This window comes from Euleptes europaea, chromosome 1 (genome assembly GCF_029931775.1).
Source record: "Euleptes europaea isolate rEulEur1 chromosome 1, rEulEur1.hap1, whole genome shotgun sequence".
Taxonomy (NCBI): Eukaryota; Metazoa; Chordata; class Lepidosauria; order Squamata; family Sphaerodactylidae; genus Euleptes; species Euleptes europaea.
Window position 1 is genome coordinate 159766234 of NC_079312.1, and position 17944 is coordinate 159784177.

Genomic DNA, 17944 nt, shown 5'->3' on the forward strand with positions numbered 1-17944 from the left:
GGTCCCTTTAGAATTCTGACACAGGGTGGTGGCCGCAACTACAAAATGGCTGCTGCAGGAGGCGGAGCCATGAACAAAATGTCAGGGAGTGCCCTCCTGCATAAAGTAACTCTTTGACATTTCAAGCAGATGCTCTGTTTAAAAGCAACATATTACTTTTAAAATGAACATATTGTTTTAAAATATTCTCTTGCATACACGCTGCTTATCAGAAGCCCTGCTGGGCAAAAGCCCCACCTAATGGTTAAAACACTTGGTGTGCACTAGGAAAGGTTTCAGTGGGCATCATGGTGCCCATAGGCACTATGTTGGGGCTTGGGGGTCCCTGATCTTATATGTAGAAACAGTAGGGTTGCCAGGTCCCTCTTTGCCACCGGCGGGAGGTTTTTGGGGCAGAGCCTAAGGAGAGCGGGGTTTGGGGAGGGGAGGGTCTTCAGTGCCATAGAGTCCAATTGCCAAAGCAGCCATTTTCTCCAGGTGAACTGATCTCTATCAACTGGAGGTCAGTTGTACTAGCAGGAGATCTCCAGCTACTACCTGGAGGTTAGTAGGAGAAAAAGACACCACTGTACTACTATCAGGAGATTAGGAAATCAGTACAGGGGCGACAAAAATGTACAATAACAATTACTGTTAAGTGCAACCAATGTTTATCCTATGGTGTCTAAATACAACTATACATATAAACATACAGTGTTATGTACAAGCATACAAAAATAACAAGCACAACCAAACAAGTCCACATGGAAGGTGACACAGACACTAACAAAATTCACAAAAATGCAAGGTCTTTGGCAAGGTGCTGCATTCTTCTATAAGTCCCATGCAGGTAAGTGTGCAATTCTAGCAGAAATACCAATTTTAGAGGAGTAACTTGATGGAGGATACGGCCGTTTCAAATTCTTATGGGTAGAATTCTTCATCAGTCCTTCATATAGATTCCTCTAATATTGCACATCTTAAAGATTAAATTTCAAAATGCTGGATGCATGTTAGTTCCCACGAAGGGTAGTTATCAACCTGGAGGTTGGCAACCCTAAGAAGCAGGATTGTGCAAGCAGAACCAGTTGCTACAGCAGAATCCTACAGCTCTGTCCTTGATGTTGATCTATGCTAGTGCTTGCCTGAAAAGCTCTCATAGAATATTTTATTTTAGCATGGATTCCGATTAATGGGAAAAAAAGGCCAACATTTTGTTTTGTATTAGCAGGGTTTGGAAAACTTTAAGCAAGTGAAATCCTAGTATCTTTTGTCCGCTGTCTCCCACACCCAGCACAGATCAGGGCATGTTTACTTTAGCTGAAGTCATTTTTTCCTCAGGCTCTGCTAACAAGGTCTGTCTACTGTCTATTCCAAGTCAGTTTGTAAAAACGGACTGGGTACAACATATTTCAAATCAGCCTCTTCTGATCCATGATGTTCCCTCCCTTGAAGAACTAAGAAGAGAATGACAGAAATACAAAGAACGGAAGAGAAATAAGAGGAGGGTCAGATAAAAATCTGAAGAACAAGGGGAACAGTCAAGTTTGCTCTATAAAGTTCTCTGGGGAAGCAGCGTTCTCACTTAAGAGACGTTTTCTATTCTGTGATGTTTGTTCTGGTAAGAGGGAACAAAATCCAGTATGCCACACCAAATGCGCACACACAAAAAGAAGAATCTAGGGACACCCTCAGTTTTGTGACGCTCAAGTTCCCTTGAAAAACCTATGTACTTAAAGCTGCAATGTACATCAAGCCTTGGCAGTATAAATCAAGGAAGTCTGATAAGAGTGGTTTTGTTCTCAAAGTTTTCTCTATTTACATAAAGTCTCTTTTGTTTCCATTGACCTCAGCGGGAAGTGTTCTTCCCAAGCCTATATAACTTCAGGTATATTACATACATTTCAATGGCATTTTGCAACAGGAAGCAGGAAGGAAACATTCTGGGGAACAAGCTTCAGCGTGGATCCTAGTCACCCTTTTACAAAGGGGAAAAAATAACACAGTAGCCATAGTAATAAATGGCCAGGAAGTAACTTGCAGGCTTGTTAGCATGATGTTTATGTTCTTTATCCTGATGTTCTTTAAATGTACTTATTACACGGCTTTGAAAGACTGGGCCTGCTGCCAACCCACTTCTCCCAAGTCAAGCAGAAGAAAGGGTGAAAACTGAGACCCTGGGGCAGAACAAGCGGCATGGCAAAAGGTCAGCGTTCTAGGCATTTTGAATAGCCTTTAATTGAAAAGGAATATATATGTAATTGTTCAGAATGCATGTCGATTTGCACCTGTAAAATTTCTACCCATTTGTCAGCCAAAACCCTGGGCTAAACTAGTAATGGCATCCATGATTCTGACCTGTGGATAGGGTTGCCAGCTCCGAGCTGGGAAATACCTGGGGATTTGGGGGGGTGGAGCCTGAGGAGGGCGGGGTTTGTGGAGGGGAGGGGCTTCAATTGGGTATAATTGTCAGACTGCAGTACCTCGTTGCGTTTCTCTCATAAGGAACTTCACTCCAGACGTAGTCGCGAGTTTGAAAGTTTTATTAAGAAAGCCAGCGAGTTCAGTAAGTCCACAGAAACATAAGGCTAGAATACAGACGTGGGGAAACACCAGTACATTTATAGGGTACATACAATAGGATTGATTATGTTCAGGGTATAACACAAAAGGACGAGGTGCGGCAGAGCTGTCTTGATAGTTCAGATTCAAGGAAACAATACAGAAGGTAGCTGCCGGTAACTACTCATTGAAAACGCATACAAGGAATTAACGCATGAATTAGCTAGACGATCTCCAAGGCTCCCCGGCATTGTTCTGCGGGACCTGGTATCATACTAGCGATTATCCCGGGCGGGTCTCCATTGTGGTGCAGATGTCGGACGGGGGACAGAATGCAAACGGGGAAGGACGGAGTGAACTCAAACTCCATTTTGTTCTGGTGAGGAACCATCTTGTTTATCCAGGGTCGACAGAAAGCCCTAGCTGACAATAATGCCATAGAGTCCACCTTGTTAAGTGGCCATTTTCTCCAGGTGAACTGATCTCTGTCACCTGCAAAGCAGTTGTAATAGCAGGAGATCTCCAGCCACCACCTGGAGGTTGGCAGCCCTACCTATGGATGCTGCCATTTTAAAGAGATTTAAAAATTATTAGGTCAACATTGTGGCAGGCTGAGGTTCTTTTGTTTCCACCGCCTCTGCAAGTGCTGAAACAGCCTCAACTAGGGTTGCCAATCTCCAAGTGGTAATTGGAGATCTCCTGGGATTACAACTGATCTCCAGGCAACAGCAATCAGTTCACCTGGAAAAAAAGGCAGCTTTGGAAGGTAGGCGCTATGGCATTATACCCCATTGAAGTCCCTCCCCACCCCAAACCCCACCCTCTTCAGGCTCCACCCCCAAAATATCCAGGTATTTCCCAACCTATCTATGGTGGCTCTTGGAAGTCCTGGCAATGAAAGAGAGAGATCAGTTCCTTTACAGTTCATAGAATCTAGCTCCATGGCTATTATCATATAATTTCACAGGGGTGGGCCTATTATAGAAGGAAAAGACAGTAACAAGGACAGGACATAACCAATTAGTATTGGTGATAGTTGTTTACAGTACTCCAGGTAATGATGCAAGGTGGGTAGGGAAATTCCTGGAGATTTTGGGGTGGAATCTGGGGAGGGCAAGGTTTAGGGAGGGGAGGGACCTCAGCGAGGAAGTGATGTCATAGTTCCTACCCCTACCCCCCAAAGAAGCCATTTCCTCAAGAGGAAATGATGTCTGCTGTCTGGTGATCAGTTGTAATTCTGGGAGATCTCCAGGCCCCACCTATAGTTTGGAAACCCTGACTCCGGAGGAGGTTTGCTTCTGGACGCTATGCTTAAAGACAGATCCATGAAAACTGGAGTAGGATCAGAAGAAGGCAGCAAAGATGGTCAGGGTTCAGGGAAACAAGACCTAGGAGAAAACATTGAAAGGGACAATTGCATGTTCAGCTGGAGAACAGAAGACTGAAGGGAGACACAATCACACTCTTTAAATACCTGAAGGGCTGTCAATTGGAAGAGATCACCTTGCTCTCCCCCTGCATTTCTCCGTGATTTCCCCGCAATTTGCTTGCATCTTCAATGACCTGTTTTTTCTCGAATTTGAAGATGCGGGGAAAAGAAGGGGGAGAGCGAGGCAACCTCTGATGGTTGGAAACAAAATGCATAATCAAAACAAAGACCTGAAGTCGTCAGAGGGGTGATGGCGAGGGAAACAGCCATGCATAAAAGACCACAGACATGTTCTGTGCATATGTGGAGGGCAGGACTAGATCTAACAGGCTTCCGTTGCAGGAGGGAATAATTTGAGTGGAGCATCATGAGAACCTTTCTAATGGTAACAGAGGCTCTACATTGGAACCAATTATCAAGGACTTCTCCTTTTCTGGGGACCGTTAAGTAAGATGAAGATAGATTTATGGGATACACTTTGTGAGTTGCTGTTTGATTGTCATATCACCATTAAAGGTCCAGAGCCTCTATTCATAAACAAGGTGCCAGGTAACAGTGGAGGAACTAGCAAGAGGATTTTGTCTTTAGCTGTCTAATTCTAATTAATTTTATATGCTTTTTAAAAATCATAGACGACCTTGTCTCCTGAGACACAAAGTAAGGACACAAAACATAACAATCTATTATCAAGATTTTAAAAAACATACAGATTACATATTGGAAAACACACAATTAAAAACAACATAGCTGAAATCCACCAGAACACTTTATCCTTCACTAAAGGCTCTCTGGAATAAAATTTACAACTCATTGCTTTTTAAAGTTGCTGCATTGCAGAAGATCACCATCTAGTGGAAGGTCTCTAAAATGGGACAAAGCAGAGCTTTCCGGAACAGCTTCTCAGGATCTTGATGGGAGGCTATGAAGATAAATTCTGGGGTCCTGTTCACTCTTGCATTTCAGCAAGTCATGTGATTTGTTTTCATATAATGCTTGAGTTGGGTCTGAGTGGTATGTGCATGTGAACAGAGAATAAAACTGCTGCTATCATACTACCCTTGTTCAAATCTATGGTGAGACCACAGTTGGAATACGGTGTCCAGTTCAGGTTACCACACCTAAAAAGGATATTGCAGAGGTTGAGAAGGTGCAGAAAAGAGCGACCAAAATGATGAGGGGACTAGAGCCACATCCCTATGAGGAGTGGTTAAAATGCTTATGGCTGTTTGCTTGGAAAGAAGGCGATGAAGGGAAGACATGATAGAGGTCTATAAAATTATGCATGGATGGTGATCACTCATAATACTAGAATGCGAGGTCATCTGCTGAAGCTGGTGAGAGATTCAAAACTGATAAAAGGAAGTATTTCTTTACACAACTCATAGTTGAATTGTGGAATTCCCTGTCCCAGGATGTGGTGATGGCTGCCAACTTGGAAGGCTTTAAGAGAAGAGTGGACATGTTCATGGAGGAGAGGGCTTTCCATGGCTCCCTGTCCCAGGATGTGGTGATGGCTGCCAACTTGGAAGGCTTTAAGAGGAGAGTGGACATGTTCAGGGAGGAGAGGGCTTTCCATGGCTCCCTGTCCCAGGATGTGGTGATGGCTGCCAACTTGGAAGGCTTTAAGAGGAGAGTGGACATGTTCAGGGAGGAGAGGGCTTTCCATGGCTACTAGTCAAAATGATTAGTAGTCATAATGCACACTTATTCTCTCTTGTATCAGAGGAGCATGACCATTATATTAGGTGCTGTGGAACACTGGCAGGATGGTGCTGCTGCAGTCGCCTTGTTTGTGGGCTTTCTAGAGGCACTTGGTTGGACACTGTTTGAACAGTCTGCTGGACTTGATGGGCCTTGGTCTGATCCAGCAGGGCTTTTCTTATATTCTTGTGTGTGTTTGTGTGTGTGTAGGAATAGTTGTGTAGGTGACTGATAGTTCTTGAGAGCCCTGCATGTTCTTTCCTGTTATACAAAGATACTGAGGGAATTATTAAATTATGCTTCCCAGAATAAGATACCCAGCTCACAAAAATGCTTTGGGTTGTTGCTGGAAAGAGCTGAGACACAGAATGAGAAAGGGAATAAAACACAAAACATGAAGCTTAAGAAGTGTTGGATGTGAGTTTACGCCATAGAAAAAATAGTTGTCATCACTTCTTAATTTACGTTCCCATCACCTATGCAAGCAACCTAGGAAAAATGAACCTGGAGAACCTGGCAATCAGTTCTCTGTTTCTCATCAGCCATACTGCAACTTTTAATGGATTCCTTAGAATAGATGGATTCCTTAAAAAATAGAAAGGTACATAGGCTAAAGCAATATCCCGTGTGTGGGAATGTGGTGACCCAATAAGAACTGCTCTAATGAGGCAGCTTGGAATGACCATTGTACAAAAAGCTATTCTGGAGGGATGGCAAAAAGAGAACACTGAGACCCTTAACTGACTACACATACATTTAATATTTGGGCTGGGCATGGGGGATGGTGATCATTCCCACCAAGATGCAACACAGCACTTCTTCTGCAAGCTCACATGGGAAGGAGTGGATCCTCACCATTATTATTCATGAGGGATAAGAGGGTTGTAGAATATCAGAGAGCCACTGTGGTGTAGTGGTTAAGGTGTCAAACTGGGATCTTGGAAACCCAGGTTTAAATTCCCACTCTGCCATGGAAGCTTGCTGGGTGACCTTGGGCCAGTCACAGACTCTCAGCCTCGATCTTGGCTAGTATTTGGATGGGAGGCGTCCCAAAAATACCAGGGTCGTGAGGCAGACAATGGCAAACCCTACAAGGCCACCATAAGTCAGCTGTGACGCCATGGCAAAAAAAACAAACTAACTAAAACATGGGCATCTTCATCATAAGTATGCCACTTTTTTTACCACCAAAAATGCCACAAGGGGATGTAGTGTAAATTTTTTTTTTAAAAAAAGAGTAACAGCTATCAGAGTGGAAACAAACAACAAAAAAGAGGAAAACAAATGCCCAGATAAACATTTCATTTTAAATATAAAGTAAGTGAAAAAGCAGGTGTCTATTTTAATGTGTTTGACAATTGAAGACTCGTCCTGTGGTTTTTTTTAAAGCCCACTTGAAAAAACACATTTCTACTCAAACTGATGAATGTAAGAATTTAACATCCTTATTAAAATCATAACAGGACATCACCATGTTGTTTCATTACGCTAAAACTCTGATTTTAATCCCTCTACGTGGCGTTGTGGTGCCATCTAGCAGAAGGCAGCAATAAAATGGTACAAAGCAGGTCTGAGGTTGATTTCACCCCAGCAAAGCAGGAGAAGCACGTTACTGCCCAGACAGTGGCACCCAGATAGGAGCACCCAAACCAGCTGAGAGCTGTATGGTCCCAGAGGAAAGAAGATAAGAAAAGCCCTGCTGGATCAGACCAAGGCCCATCAAGTCCAGCAGTCTGTTCACACAGTGGCCAACCAGGTGCCTCTAGGAAGCCCACAAACAAGACGACTGCAGCAGCACCATTCTGCCTGTGTGCCACAGCACTTAATATAATAGACATGCTCCTCTGATCCTGAAGGGGATTAATTACTTGGTGCTGTGCATCAGTGCTTGAACCTGCTGTAGTGGAAAACTCCCGGAAGACTTTTGCAAAACGAGGAGTTAGTGGTGAACCACGTGCTTCTTCACTTTCATATTAGATCATCCTATGACAGCAAAGGGGTTAAGGGGGCCGACATATTCCATCTTCTTTCCCAGCAACTTGCACTTTTGGGGAGGGTAAGGGGGAGTAATTTTGCACTTGGCATTGGTATGCCAAACCGGCCTTATCTCCCAGTCTTGAAAAGCCCCCCCCCCCTCAGTTGCTAGGCATTAGGACACACACACACACACACACACAGAAGGGGGAGGCTACTTTCTTCCCCCCCCCCCCCGCCTGCTTGCCTGGCTTCTTGCTTTCTATTCCAGACTGAACTGTACAGACTGAGCTGTGTGTGTTGGAGTCTACCTACAGCTGTATTTTGGGGTCCGTGCACAGCAAGGGATGTGGGTATTCTCTTGTCTGTCATTCTGTTTGTTTTTTATTGCTTGTATGCAATAAAACTGCTTAAATTCTCGCAGTGTTGCAATCACTGTCTCTGAAATATTTAAGGGGAAATAACCGTTTGCCTTTTGGCAATACACGTGCACTCTGATGGAATGGGGGGATGGAGTTGGTGGGCAACATCTCTCCACATGGATTGTGGCCAGGTCATGCTTGGATCAAGGGTGGGTTCCTTGCACAATGGGGGAGGGGGAGTATAATGAGCAGTTCATATTGCAAATAATAAACCCTAGTTTAACCTAGGCATTTTATCTGGTGTCTTCATTTTGGGGTGGGGTGTGGCATCTGATTCTCTTGAGTTTGATCCCACAGGGAAGACTGTATGTGCATCGCACCAGAATGTGATAAGTGCCTTTCGGCTCTATCTTCAGAAGTCTGTATGCTCATCTGAGCCTCTCTGCACACAACAAAACAGAGACAAAGACTTTTGTCTTAATCAAACAAATCCTTTACTTATCTAACAGGGTGGGGTACTGGGGTTCAAACACAATAAATCCTTTCTACATGACTAGTTCCCTACAAAACTTGTTAGTTTGCACTAACAGGTATCTACAGGCTTAAAATCCATTGTGTCCCAGCTCAGGAGAGCTCTGACAAGCATCTTTCTGGTTTGAGGTTCAAAAGCATCAGTGAGTAAACTTTTTCTGTCTTAACAAAGGAACAGGGCAATAAAACACAATTGCCACATTGTGACTTAAGGCTCATTTGCAATGGCGATTTGCCAACCAATAGAATACTGACATTTGTTATTACAGCATCTTCTTGAGACTAACTTAACTGTTGACACAAACAAATTAACTCTTTAACTGTCTTGACAGAAATGGAACTCGCATTGTATTCCCAACACTTTGTCTGCTTTTGCATATGCATGATAGAAATGCAGATCTAAATGTCCCTTTATCACACTTTTAAATTTTATTTATTTAAATTTGTTTGGAAGCCATCTTTCTACCCAATTCAGGATTGCCAAGGTGGGGACCCAATTGGTAGTCATGTTTGAAGGTGGATTTACAATTGCATTCCAGCCTTTGCACATTTTTTTGCCTTCTTTAGGAATTGTTGGAATCTATATGTTTAGCTTTCCACCCACCATTTTTTCCCATACGGTTTACCATTTGGAAATGGGTTTTTCTTTTCAGATTTTACCTTCAGCATCCTCTATCTCCTTAGTTGCTAATAACAGGCTGGGCATGATTCTCTTACCCAATTCCTCCTTAAGGCAAGGAGAGACCGAATCATCTGCACTAGCTAGAAGGGTGCGGGGAGACATTTAAAGCAAGAGAAGCATGTAACGATGCAACAATGATATAATGATGGCCAGCCAGTATCTACATGTGCTGTGTAGGGACAATATACATTTACTTTATATACCAGGAAACTATAGCTTCTATGTTCGGAACCCATAACGAGTTATTCAAGAACTAACTGGGGAGGGAAGCAAAACTGTATCTTGCTTGACACGCCAAATGCCTTGAAACAGCCCTGCTCACGCCTACAAGCTTGCCTCTGCAGCTCAGCTTCCTTTTTCCTGAACACATACAAAATAGCTGGTTGACAGTAGTTTCATGCTAGTCTGGAATTGCCATGATTTGTTCACGCTGTCGTTATGCAGAATCCAGCTGAAATGGAAGTTAGCCTTTGGAATTCTAATATTTTCTCTGTTTCCCCCCCAGCTTTCCAGAGGCCTGATTTACAGTGCAATCCCAAGCAAAGTCCATTCCTTATAAGTCCATTGATTCGATGAATTTAAAAGCAGGTAACTCTGCTTAGGATTGTACTCTTAGGGACAGAAAGTGCAAGGAGCTAGAGAAGAACAGGGCTAACTCAGAGGTTTATTCTGACCTTTTAACACTTCCAAAGGCACTGCGAAAACCACAGCGCCCATGTTCCAAGTTCTTGGTTCTTGTGTTGCTAAGGGCAGACCATCTGGATTTAGCCTAGATGCAGGGCAAACATCACACACAGGAAACAGAAACAATTTCCCATTAAATCCACTTCCTCAATTTCTTGCAAGATCTTTTCTCAAGACAAACTTTTTTTCAAAACTGTGGATATGCCACTTACTGAAACCACCTCTCAAGTTATGTTTAAAATGCTTAAGTTAATAGTTATTGGATGTATCCTGATAACTCATGGTAAGAACTCTCTCTCTCTCTATCTCTCATATGAATGGTGCCTCTTTCTAAAATGTTTCCATTTGACTAACCTTACTCAGTATGCATTTTGTCTTTTTTCAGTTCAGCCATTTCTATCAGGGGATGGTGCTGATCACCATGACTGTAAGTTTCTCCCTGCATATTTAACAGTGAGATTCAAAATATTATACAAGAGTATATTGCACGATCCATTGTCCGTGTTTCTTTTCTTGAAAAATATGAAAGGAGGCTTACTTTAAAAAAAAAAAAAGTTTTAATATTGCCAAATGTAGTAATGGCACTTTCTGTTATAAGCAAGTTGTAAACATCAATATCTGTGCAAAAAGTATATGCAGAATACATGTATGTGCAGAAAGTATATTTACAGGCGAGGGGTTGTGGCTGAGTGGTAAGGGACCTGCTTGAGATGTAGAAGGTCCCATGTTCAATCCCTGACATATCCAGGTACAAGGATCAGGTAGTAGGGGATGTGAAAGGATCTGCCTGAAACCCCAGAGAATGGCTGCCAGTCTGAGTAGACAATACGGACTTTAATGTACCAAAGGTCTGATTCAGTATAAGGCAGCTTCATGTGTTCATATACTGCTTATTTTTATGGTATATTCCCAACCCCTAGTCAGTTGAGCTATATTAGCCATTCCAAGATCAAGACAGAGAGTATTTCCTTGCACACACAATAGCGAGCATAATATATTGCTGCAGAAAGAATAGAGCTATCTGTTCAAACTTAAATTAAAGTATTGCTTAGGGCCTTATAAAGGAACTGGGCAAACTGCGATTTTCATTTTGTATTTCTGTCTCCCCCTTCTCCTCTCTTGACTGTGTTGCAGGAGTTGAACTGAGTTTGGGAACAATTGCATGTTATACAGAAATGTGTCCTGATGAGGTTTTTGGCATATCTTTTTGTTTTCAAGAAAAACAGCTTCAGGAAAGAGGAATTTGAAGCAGAAAAGCAGTGATCGATGTGTGCTTAACCCTGTCTCCATTCACATTTTTTCTCTTCCAAATCATGGCCAAAGTTTATATGTTCCCCCATACCTTTTCAAAAGCCAAAACTGCTGTGGGGTTTTTGTGTGGGCAGCCATTTTGGCATGTGATAAGGTGCTGGGGGGAAAGAACAAGAGTGCTTCAGCCCATTGTGCTGAAGGCCAGATCAGGCCCTTGCAGTATTTTTAAATGACTTTAAAATGGGTTGCCCCCATGGTGGTGGTGCCATGTCAAGTTTGGCCCTCATTCCCACTGCCCCAAACCTACCTGCCTTCCCAATTGTAGGGTTAAGAAGGCCAACATATTGAAATTTGCAAAGGGAGAGAGGGAGAAAGGCAAATTTGCAAAGGGAGACAGGGAGAAAGGCACTGGAGCACAGGGAGTAAAACAAGTAGGGTTACCAGGTGGGCAATTGCCTGCCAATTGGCGGCCAATTGCCTGCCAATCCACCCAGCCGCTCTGGAGCCCCGGGTTTACCCCCGGAAGCACTGCATCGCTACAGCTGCTTTAGCACTCAAACCTCCAAAATTTGGCAAAATTCCTAGAGTGCTGTAGAATTAAAAGTGTGATGCAGGGAATTTAGAACTGTGCATCCTTGACATATAATGCTACTCCTCCCCACTTCCTTATTTATCTATCCCTTTTAAAAAGGTTGTACCCCCAATCCTAATATTCCAATTGTGAGTGTCATCCCACCAGGTTTCAGTAATGCCTATTAGGTCATAGTCCCCTTCCAGTATTAGGATTTCAAGTTCCTCCTGCTTGTTTCCCATACTCTGTGCATTAGTGTGTAGACATTGGAATTCATGGTTTATGTGCCCTGAGTGTTTCGTCTCTGTACTTACCTGTGAGTTAATGTTTCCTCACATATGTGTGACTCCTCGCAAATCTTTAGTGTTTATATCTCCAGTTATAGGCATCATACTAGGCTTGGGATCTTTGTCTCGCTCCCCCATAGGATTTAGTTTAATTGTTGTCCATTACACATCTTCCTTAAGGGTGTTTGCTTCTGTTTCACTGCAGGCTACTGCAAGTGACCTCCTTGAGGGCATGCCCTACCCCAAACCCCCACTAATGATGCTTGAACGCTCTGGGTGGGAAAGCTTTGAGTACTAATACTTAGAGAGTACTGTGTTCCTTTTAATTGCATTCAGCATATTGGAAGAAGGTGTTGGAAAGTTAATAGCAGATTCTTGCTGATATGCCCCTTTTTTTTTTTACTCAGACACTATATCTCATCCCATAATCTACAATCCTTCACCAGAAGTTGCCATAGGTGAGAATGTGACACTGAAGTGCTTCTCAAGAAACAGTTATCTGCCAATTAAGTACACATTATATAAAGGAAAAGACATAGTGGTACCTCCTGTAAGGACTTTTAAAAGGGGAGAAGAAGCTGAGTTTCACTTCACAATCAACACCAAAAGTGAACTGGGAGATTATCAATGCAAAGCTGACAATAGATTTGTGAATGTCAAATACAGTCCCCATTTCAATTTCACACTGAGAGGTAAGTGTGCCGTTTCCAGGAACAAGAGAGATTTCCAGTTTTAGAGTGTAACCAACCCCTGTGGAGAGAGGCTGGCACAGAAATGGTCAGAGACATGAACAACCACAGGACTTTCTGTCAACAGCCAGAGGGAAGAGGGTTGACTCCACAACCCTCTTGAGAACCTTGTTAGATATGTTGGAATAGATAGTTATCTTAACCAACAGAGGATGCTGCGACTTGACTGTATCTATTCAGGAAGGACCTGCAAATGCAGTTTTTGGTCATAGGTCAGATTGCTAAGGAGGAGTTATGCTTGTTGCCAGTTAGTTCCACAGTTGCTTGTAATCAATCCTGAGTGGTTGAAGCTTGGCCTCTGTTGTCTTTGAACGATCCATTAAAACAGGATGGGGCCACTTGCTTCAGTTCTATCCTATGCTATGGAAGGTGATCACCTTGAGGTGATCTCTGGTTATCTGGCCTGTATGAGATGCCAGCTTGTCTGGATCCACAGCCTGGGATACTCCCTTGACTTCTAGGCCATTTATGCATGGGTGTTTCCTTGCGGTAACCCTGCTGACTACTTCAGGACTTTGCCTTGATTATGCATGCATTTTCTGACCGTCAGAAGTCGCCTTGCTCTCCCCTCACATTTCCACGCATTTTGCCGGCATTTTCGGCATTCGTGTTTAGCCAGCATCCTGAAAAGTGCAAGTGACCTCCTTGAGAGCATGCCCCACACCAAACCCCCACTAATGATGCTTGAATACTCTAGGTAGGAAAGCTTTGAGCACTAAAACTTAGAGAGTACTGTGTTCCTTTTAACTGCAGTCAGCATATCGGGAGGAGGTGTTAGAAAGTTAATAGCAGATTCTTGTTGATAATGCCACTTTTTTTTTTTTAACCTCAGACCCTATATCTCATCCCAGAATCTACAGTCCTTCATCAGAAGTCACCATGGGTGAGACTGTGACACTGAAGTGCTTCTCAAGGACCGGTTCTCTGCCAATTAAGTATATGTTAATTAAAGGAAAAGACAGAGCGCTACCTCCTGTAAGGAAGAACAAGAAGGGAGAGGAAGCTGAGTTTCACTTCACGGTCAACACCAAAAGTGATCTGGGAGAGTATCGATGCAAAGCTGAGAGCAAGTTTGCTGAAGTCAAATACAGTCCCCGTTTCAATTTCACACTGAGAAGTAAGTGTGTCATTTCCAGGAACAAGAGAGATTTCCAGTTTTAGGGTGTAACCAACCCCAGTGGAGAGAGGCCAGCATGGCTGTTGGGGGTCCGCCACACAAGTGGACAGAGACACAAACAGCCACAGGACTTTTTGTCAACAGCTAGAGAGAAGAGAGGTTGGCTTCACACCCCTCTTGAACGCCTTGTTAAATGGGTTGGAATATGCAGTTATCCTGACCAAGAGAGGATGCTACAACTCGACTGTATCTGGTCAGTAAGGACCCGCAAAGGCAGTTTCTGGTCAGAGATCAGAATGCTGAGATATGCTTGTTGCCAGTTAGTTCCACAGTTCCTTGTAATCAATCCTGAGTGGTTGAAGCTTGGCCTCTGTTGTCTTGGAATGATCCATTAAAATAGGATGGGGCCACTTGCTTCAGTTCCATCCCCTGCTGTGGAAGGTGACTACTTTGAGGATGCCCCCCCCACCCGTAGCTATTATACAGCACATGCAGCAGCTGGGCAGACAGCCTCGCCCGCAGCTGGCTCAGACTTGGCTGTGGCAGTGGCTCCCCCCTCTTTCTGCCACCCAGGGCAGCTGCCTTCCTCTCCTTCCCCTAAATCTGGTCATGTCTGTTGTTTTTGCATGATCCATTAAAACAGGATGGGGTCACTTGTTTCATGATGGCAGGTCCTGCCTGTTCCGGCAGCCAGGCCAGGCTGGACTCCTGCTCCTTGGAGGAATTGCTTCTCAATGGGGCAGGCTCTTACAGAGTCTGACTTTGAAAAGTAATGATTGTGTGGGGTGGCCAGGTCCCTCCTGGCTACCAGGGGGAGATCTGTGGGGGCGGGTACAGGGGGCTGCTATCAGCATGTGTACACAATGACATCACTTCCAGCATAACACCAGGGGGACACTCCAGCACCGAGGTTCCCAAACTTTTTGAGCCACTGCCCCCTTGGTTCCACAAACTCAACTCCAGCGCCCCCCTACCCTATCCTATAAAAACCATTATTCAAAATAGGGGTTTGCATGACGCACTAAAGAAGATAAGAACAATAAAATTTCATAACAGTGACAATTAATTGCACATTTATTCAAAATTAAATGAAAACTTTTTAGTTGAAATTTATTCAACAAAACTGATGGAATTGATCCAGTGGTATCTTCAAAGTCTGGAAAAAAATTCTGAGTTTCCACCAAATTTGCTATCATGGTGCCATAGCTTGATCTGTTGTAAATTAGTGAACAACACAGTTGAAGGGGCCCACCTCTAGCGCCCCCTGCTGCCCCCTTGCCTCTTAGTGCCCCCCTAGGTAATCCCACTGACCCCCAGGGGGTGGTACTGCCAACTTTGGGAACCACTGCTCTAGCACATGCCCCCCAAACTCTATAGTTTCCATAGAGTTTTGGGGAGAGTAATAGAGAGTCCCCCCTGGTGCAATGCCAGCGCTTCTGCATCATGCCAGAAGTGATGACATTGCGTGCACATGCCGATTGCTCCCCCCCTTTGGTCAATCTGTTTCCGCCTGCCAATCAGGTAAGTGGTAGCATGCAGCGGCATGAATTGGCTGGAGCTTGCCCACCATTAGCAGGCACCTGGGAACCCTATGATTATGCCATCTGACACAACACCCTGAAAAGTGAAGTGCTAATGGTTTGCAAGACTTTGGACCTATCTATGATGTGGGATATTACACTTTAAAGGCAGATTCCTAATCTAGCAAAGGAAATCCATATGACTAGGCAATATTTTAAATATATGATGTTGCCTTTCACTGAGTGAGACCGCTTGTCTATCCAGCCCAGTATACTCTGGTAGTGAGTCTTGTCACATCAGGGCTGTGGAAGAATATCGCCGTGATAGTTCTGATTGCAGATACCAGTACTTAAACTCAGAACTTCTGCACCCAAAGCATGTGTTCTATTACTCAATTACAATATTACAACCACCATTCTTTTGTGGGTAAGACTGGTACATTCCTACATGCATCATGATACGTATCTGAGCCCTATAGAAATGACTGGATGGATCTTTTGATGCAAATGGGGTCATCTGCATCTGGGGCCACTAATTATTACATCTGACATAGGGGTTCACAATTACGGTTGGATCAGCTATATTTAAAGTTTGCCATCTATTTTTATTTTTAAGTGTGGAGAACTGGAAATCAATTTCATCAAAAGCAACGGAGCCCAGAAGGAACTGTTAACTTCAAAAAAATCTGAAACAAAATATCGACTCAGAAAAATTACATACACATTGAAACCTTTTCTGATTACTAGTACTATCCTAAGAAGAGTTATGTATACCCTTCTAAGCCCCTTGGCTTCAATGGGCTTGGGAGGATGTAACACTGCTATGATGGTACAGAACATCTCTGATTAGAAGATGTTGTTCTTTTAACATTTAAATACCAGAACACCGCATTGAATAGGAAATGCTGCTATGCTTAATGCTGGTAAATATATACCCCTTCTATCTGCAGAACAGAGGAGCGATTTGGTTGTGTTCATTGTGCCTCTTCTACTTTCAAAGTTTCTGCTGCTTGTATTAGCTGTAGCAGTTCCATTGCTGATCCATCCTTGGTGTTAAAGCAAGTAAGTGTCACATTGCTTTCCGTTGGCAATAAAACATGCACGCATGTTGTCAAAAAAAAAAAAAAAGATAAAAGAAAATCCTCCAAAATACTTCAAGCCAAGTTCTATTACTCTGAATTATTTATTCTGAGCAGTGAACCTTGTTAGCATGTCTAATTGCTGGTCTTAGACAGTAATAGATTGTTCTGTTCTGAGCAGTGAACCAAAGACCTTCTCCTTAAAAATGGGAATACTGTTGAACAGAATGGTTTGGCAGCATGCAAATAGATACATAGCAGATAAAACAAAAAGGGGTGGAAAAAAAGGAAGAAAAGTAGTGAATGCTTTGTGCTGAAGCTTCACCAACACCCCTGCATCTAGTCAAGCCTCAGATCTCATGCATAAAACTGTATTTTCAAGTTGTTCTCTGTCTAGAAGTGTTCAAAGCTGAACACTTCTAGGCATCCCTGCTACAAGCCAGGTGCAGACATGTGGAATAGATCGTAGCATTTACAATTCTATTTGTTTGTGAAAGATTCTATGTGCAAACTTTAGCCAAACCAGGTGAGAACACTTTATAGAATCACAAGATTTCTCTTTAGATTATCAATTCTATTGCGGATATAACTCCCCTCCTCCCCACATGATGAAGCAGCATGGTATAGTGGTTAGAATATCACATTAAGATCTGGCAGACACAGGTTTGAGTCTCCATTCTGGCATGAAAACTCCTTGGGTACCCTTGGAGCAGAGGTTTATTCCAGCTTGTAGCCCATGGAGTCCAAAGACAGGGTGGGCCTGGGCCATCTTAAAAGTACAGCATCTTGTAAGGGTGCCTGAGTGTTCAGAAATGCAACAACATAGGGTGGGATCCTACTAGCTCTTCTTTTTGATCTCTTCTGATGCCTCCCCTCCCTGGAGCCATCTGGTTTTGGTCCGTAGGGGTTCCACAATTCCCAGCATAGCCTTTTCAGTGATCCTTCTCCCTCTTTCAATAGTGAAAACATGGGCAAGATACAGTACGAGGAACTGCAGCCTTTTTATTGTGGCCTCTCCAAACAGTAATTCACAGCGTCCTACCAAAAGCAACACAACTGTTCATAAGATTATGGGGAATTCTGGCCCTGTTGTACAATTCTGAACTAAATAGGACTGCTTTATTTACCCTTTGTAAATAGAAGCTTTCATTTTAGGTAGGTGACACTAATGAAGCCACAATAATTGTCTTTCAGGTCACGTGAAAAGGTGGTAAGAACATTACAGAGGATTTAAATGGACTATGAAGATATATTTAAAAATTATGGTTAAAGTTAAAAACACTGGGGTAATTTCTGTGTGCTGACAGCAGAAGGTAGTGGCAGAGGTGAATATTTCCTAGCTTCTGCTTCCCTTAGCAGCCCCCTTTGAGTAGGGTTGCCAACCTCCAGGTATTAGCTGGAGATGTCCTGCTATTACAACTGATCTCCAGCTGATAGAGATCAGTTCACCTGGAGATATTGGCCAC

The 17944-nt window shown here is 43.3% G+C and overlaps 1 pseudogene; it reads left to right on the forward strand.

The window, feature by feature from the left end:
* The first annotated feature begins 9792 nt into the window (after positions 1–9792).
* On the forward strand, positions 9793–16465 carry LOC130477142 (allergin-1-like; annotated as a pseudogene).
* Positions 16466–17944: the final 1479 nt, after the last annotated feature.